This window comes from Lampetra planeri, chromosome 28 (genome assembly GCF_965212315.1).
Source record: "Lampetra planeri chromosome 28, kcLamPlan1.2.h2, whole genome shotgun sequence".
NCBI classification, from domain to species: Eukaryota; Metazoa; Chordata; class Hyperoartia; order Petromyzontiformes; family Petromyzontidae; genus Lampetra; species Lampetra planeri.
In genome coordinates this window covers 9,768,079-9,774,078 of record NC_136134.1, presented here as the reverse complement: position 1 = coordinate 9,774,078, position 6,000 = coordinate 9,768,079, and positions in this window count along the sequence as shown.

The following is a 6,000-nucleotide window of genomic DNA, read 5'->3' as shown; positions in this document are numbered from 1 at the left end:
ACGGAAGGTGTCTCAGTAGAAAGATGCTGAGACGAACAGAGAGAAGTGGAGAGACACGGCAAGGAGATGTCAGCGATAGGAACGGTCAAGGGGGTCCCAACAGTCCAAAAGGCCACAGCAGGATGAAGATCTCTGTGCGCGTGGTGTTGGCGATAGGAAATGTTGCATCGAACCTCGGTGCAGGTGTGTCCAAGATCAGTGCGGATTTCCAGGAATTGAACTCAGGTCGCCAGGTGCACAGTGCAAACGACGCCTCCACTCTGCCCCTTCTTTGCCTTAATGTTTTATCACAAAGGTGATTGAACGAACAAAACCGGAGTGCCTGATTGACCCTACCAGGCCTGGCCTCAACGTAATTGGTGTCCTGGGAGATCAAATGATTTAGTTCCGCGTGCTAGAGTACTCCACTGATAATAACCATCTGGCCATTTGTTATTCGTAATGTGACCCTCGCATTAACGTTTAAACTGGGTCACGGAAAAGCAGCTCATGGGCCAACGACATCTGGGATCTTGGTGCAGATATTGCAAGGTGTGCCTAATTTTAACGAGCACCTTATTTAAAGTTCGCCTACTGTGCAAATCGTCGCGGTTGTGCTGATGTGCAGCCACCCGATAGGCCTTCAAGTTGAACCGCATGTCGTCCGCCCCGGTGTCCGACGTTTCGCTGCACGTGCCGGGAGCTTCCAGTTCAGTGAGGGTCCTGGTCCTTGGCATAGTACTCCAGGGTCAATGCTCATTTCCTGCGCTGATCGGAATTTTTCCAAATGTGCAGCTCCAAAGCTTTGGAACAACGCTTTGGCTTTGCTAACACGGCGATCGGAATCGTTAGACATTTTCACTTGTCTTGAGAAGTCGCTTCTTTACATTAGCCTTTAACCCCTAGCTCTGGCCGTTTGCCCTGCAGGTTTTGTTTATTTCCCGGCTTTCCATACATGGTGGTGCATTGGGACCTACGGATTAAATGCGCCATTTTCACAAATATCAATTATTGTTTATGGAGAGGAGAGGATTGTGAGTCTCGCTGCTGTGGAGAGATCTACGGTGAGGTGTTAGCATCTCAGAAGTTGAGGACAAATTATGAAGTAATGTGTACCCGTATATTTCTGACACCCCACGCAGTTTTGCGTCATGGATGGGCCACCCTGATTTCCCACCCCTGAAGGCCAGGGCCTACGGCGTTCATTGTCTGGATAGACAATGGTGTGGAATTTTGGATGCAAATTAACGTCGGTTTTTTTAAAATGAGAAAAAATCATTGCCCGGGTGAAAATTGAGCCAAGTTTGTCCATCGAAATCAGTGTCACGCGTTTTCCAGAATGCCATGCCCACTCGCCGGTTACACTTCACATTTTTTCTGGAAGATTTGCTGGTTTATCCCAGGATGTTTCTGTTGCGCGTCGTCGCTTTAAGATGTTCTCTGTTCATATTTTGTTTGTTGCGGTTGCACCCGACTCAAGAGCCGCATGGCTCACAGGGCTATACCAAACAAATGCAACTTGAAAAATGAAAACTTTAAATCTCGCAGGCGATGATTGTTATCTCACCGCAGGCTCTTTGGGTAATTAATTTGACGGCCTTAACGGGTTGGGATTTAAACGAGTCTCACCAGGGCTTGCGGCGCGAACGTCACTCGACAAAGAAATTGCACGGGCATTGTTATCCTAACTTCGCACAATGTACGCGCGTGTTTTCTTGCGCGTGTCAACGAATGCTACGAACCCGGTGACCCGAGTTCGATTCCCGTTCACGGCCACAACACCGGTGACTGCTATCTGAACCGGTCCTGGGCTTCCCCTAAGTTGACTCGGCCTCAAATGAGTTACCTGGTGGCAATGTGTAAAAACCGGCACTGGGGAGACATTGATCAGGCGTGATGCTGGCCACGCTAAACCTCCCGTGCCCCTGGGGTACATATGTAGTGGGTTCACAAGCGACAGAGACGGTGTAGTCGAGGCACACTATTTATTATAACTTTACAGGGGTAACGGCCCCTTCACCCGTATTGGACTGGGATACACCCCTAGGCTATCTGCCTAACTGGTCTGCTCCCAGGTCCTCCGCTAAGGGTGCTAGGGGAGGCTATCTGACCCGGCCCTGGTCAAGGCACAGGTCACGACACCCAGCCACACAGACCCGGCTCTTAGAAGAACATCGGCTCTGAGGCTCTGTGGCCGCGCCACTGGCTTGCTCTGCCCAGTCCTGAATAGAACAGCGGGTCAGAGGAGTTCCAGGGCCTATCTGCCCGGTCTTCGGTCTTCACTGGCTCTTCGCTCCTTAGCTCCCCAACACTACTCCTCGAGCTCTCTCGCTCCCCGCCTTTTATACCAACTTGCCACCGAGGGGCGGGGCTGTGTGGGATCACAACATCCCCCCACAGCCCCCCAGGGAGGTAACCGTTTGCGGACGTGGATGTAGACACCCCTGTGTACGCGTCCGTTTTCCTCCCGTAACACCACTACACATACGGCTAGACTGGGGGTGGGGGTGCAGGGGGGATAGGTGCTGTCGAAGGGAATTTCTCTCAGCAGACTACAAGGCAGAGTAGAGCGATCTTCGTGTGTTGGTGTGTGTGGAGGACAGCGCGAGAGCAGCCCTGTCTATTTCATTCTCCTGCCACTGCTGGAGGAGAGGTATCCACCCGAGGGCAGTTTGGCCTCCTCGTTCACGTCTTGGTAGAGTTCAAGATCATGGGGGAGGGGGGGGGTATCCCACCGTGTGGGCCTCCTTCAAACTAAACCGGAAGTATTTCATATGACACTGTGACGTCGAAGCGCGCCCCCCAAATCACAGGGCCCGGGGCAGTCACCCCGAATCGCCTTGTACCCAAGGGACGGCTCTTGTTATACTGCTCGGCCTTGTAAGTAGGCTCCGTGGGCCTTACGAGCTGAAATAAAATCCGAGTCTTGAGGACGCTGCTGGGTAGACAGAGGCGGGAGGGATTTGAGAAACGTGCCCCGTTGTTGTTGTTGTTTCAAGTGCCGCGCCGGGAGGCTGAACGGGCGATCGCTGCATTGTAAGTCCACCGTGTGTGCTGTTCCACCATGGGAGGTTTTGGGAGGAATCTCCGTTCTTCCTAACGAGATGTATTGGCTCCTCCTAGTGGCATAATGTCCAACCGCAAACGCAGGAGCGCTCGTTCAAAATAACACTCGAATGACACTTATTTTATGGAAACCGATTAAATAAAAAATAAAAACCCTATTGCTTGAACAAACATTTAAGGAAATGCACGAGCACACATTTGAGTAAACTCGTTACATCCATCGTGAACATCGCCTATTGCCATTTGTAGGCAGAACCACAGGCAGTGCGATTGTGGTCGTGCAACCCAAGCTACGGTCCCACGTGGCGATCAGCTGGAGTCTGCGCTTCTTCATCGGAGGAGGAGGAACAGCAAACACGACACCAGCTCTCTCTCGTGAAGCTCCTCTCTTCGTCGTGGCGGGCGGACCTCGATATTGGCATCTCGCGGCAGTCATGCGCAAGAAAAGAACGCTATACTGTAGAATGAAGTTGTTGAATAGATTTGACGCTGTGATTGGCCGGCATTCCAGGTAATGTTACACCTTCGCAGACGGGAATTTGATTCATCTTTGCCTGAAACGTCAGCCTATGGAGTTTTTCTCTTACAAGAAACTGTTAATAATGATGAACCTTGGGAGGTTTTTTTTATAATTTGTATAACTTTGCTGTTTAGATTATTGTTGTCCGCTCCCGTATTCATCTCGAATGCTGGGCCCCGCTGCTTGGAATTCCAAGCGTTTGCTTTGTATATACGTTGGACTTCTTTCGCACCGTACGTGGCGAAGCGGTTCGCCCACTTCACTACGAACCCAGCGACCCGGGTTCAGATCCTGCTCACGGTCACCACCAGTGACGATTATCTGAACCGGTCCTAGGCCTCCCCTAGGTCGACTCAGCCTCAGATGAGTACCCGGTGCAATGTGTAAACGTCGCTACTGGGGAGACAAAGGCGGCCGGGCGTGGTGCTGGCCACCCAACCCCCTCGAGTGCCGTTACGGCCTTCATAGGTGCTACTTGCTAACAGCACTTGCCCCAACAGTCTGTCAAGGCTACACGGGGGTGATCTTGTCTTTGTTTGAACTTCTTCGCGCCGTACGTAGCCAACCGTGCTAATCGGAGGTGCGGTGGTGGTTTGCGTTGTGCCCAGCGCCCCCCCCCCCCCCCCACTGCTTCGTGTGCCCCCACAAAAGCGTTACAGCAAAACGTTGGGGGGGGGGGGGGGCTTTGGCCCTTTTTTTGTATAGCACATGAAAGAAAAGGATCGTTACCGAAAAACTGTCGCCTTGTTTGAACATTTTTCTTTATTTTAAAGCCGCGGTGTTATTTGATGAATGCGTTGCGTTTTCATTGTCGTTGCTGTTGTTTATTTGTGCACCACTGCCAATGCAGCAGCAGCAGCATCACCAGATTCTTTGTTGAAGTTGAGGAGCCGTCTTGGTTGAGTGGCGCACGGCGATTCGGGGCATTTCTCTGCGCGGAGCGGAATTGCAAGTGAAGTGGATTTTTTTGTGCTGAAGTCATCTTATCGAGTGTCTCAAATGCTATTCATTATAATCACAGCCTGGCGTCTGCTGATAGCCTCCGAAATGGAAACGAGATATTGAACTTGCTGTAAGACGGAACCAAACATCCGGCAGTACCAGCTGTGACTGATTGCCACTCACGTGGACCGCTACAATTACATATACGGGGAGTGTAACGGAGCGGTGGTGGATAAGCACGTGGCTTGGAATCCAGCGGTGTGTGTATGTGGATAAAGCTCGGGGTGAGTGCAGTGGTTCTTCTTAACATGGGGTGCACGCGCATTCTGTGGGTGCGAGATGCCCTTTCTGTGGGGGTGCGAGACGTGGGCACATTTTTTTAGGAGGGAAATCATCGAAACGTAATTTTAGCACGGACACGTAAGTACAACTAGTTTGTTTAATTAATCCCTCTATTTATTAACCGTATCGGTTTTTTTTTCACGATTGAGAACCAAATGGGTGCAAGGCTGCAGTAAAGGTTAAGAATCAATGGGTTAGTGAGTTATTATTACATCACAGGCTCGTGAGCTTGGGGAGGCCTCCATCCAGCAGGGGATTGGTCACAGCTGATGAGGATGATGATCTTCTTGGTTCTTTCGGTAAAGTCACGTAGAAGGGAAATAATAAAATAATAAAAATAAAACATTATAAAATACAATGAACAGACTCGAGGTCTGTTGATATGCAAATTCCTTTGTCAAGGCGCCCTTTCCCCTCTAACCCAGCTTAAATATACGCTACCAAGCTTGGTGGTGTTCATTCAGACGCTGTCTTTCCGACAGACCTGTTTTTCACCTGAGGACGGCTGCTTGCGTTGTGGTCGAAACGTCGTGAGAATTGTATTTTATTATGTTTTATTTATATTATTTTATCATTTCCCTTCTACGTTACTTTACCAAAAGAACCAAGAAGATGAATCCCTGCAGTCACGAAAGCTTTAAATCGAGATAATGATGATGTTGATTGAGGCGTTGTGTGTCGTGGCTACAAGGGACGATGGCAGATGGCAAAGAATGTTGACAGAGTGGCAGCCAAAAGGGGGGGGGGGGGTGATCAAACCAGTGAGAAGGAGCCAGGAATTCGGCCTGTGTGCAGGTGCCAAGTTGGGATTGTTACATCACGAAAAGAGTTGAGCCAAACCCGCTAATTATTATTGTTGTGTTTCTTAACAGTTTGAATGGTGTCTTTAACAAGCGTACGTCCTCTTAATCCACGTGTACCTCGTTTGGCATCTTTTAAATGTGCTCGTCCATCAGTGCATGTCCCATGAGGCATGCTGCATCGCGTTTCAATTCGGCTTCAAACACCAGGGTGCTCATCTAGAAGAACAATGAACAGACTCGAGGGCTTAACAAACACATTGTCCTGCGGAGGGAGCTGGTAGGAACGTTTAGTTGCTCGGTCAATGGCCAGGGTCAACGGCGGCGTGGTGTATTCCGCAAATATGGCCG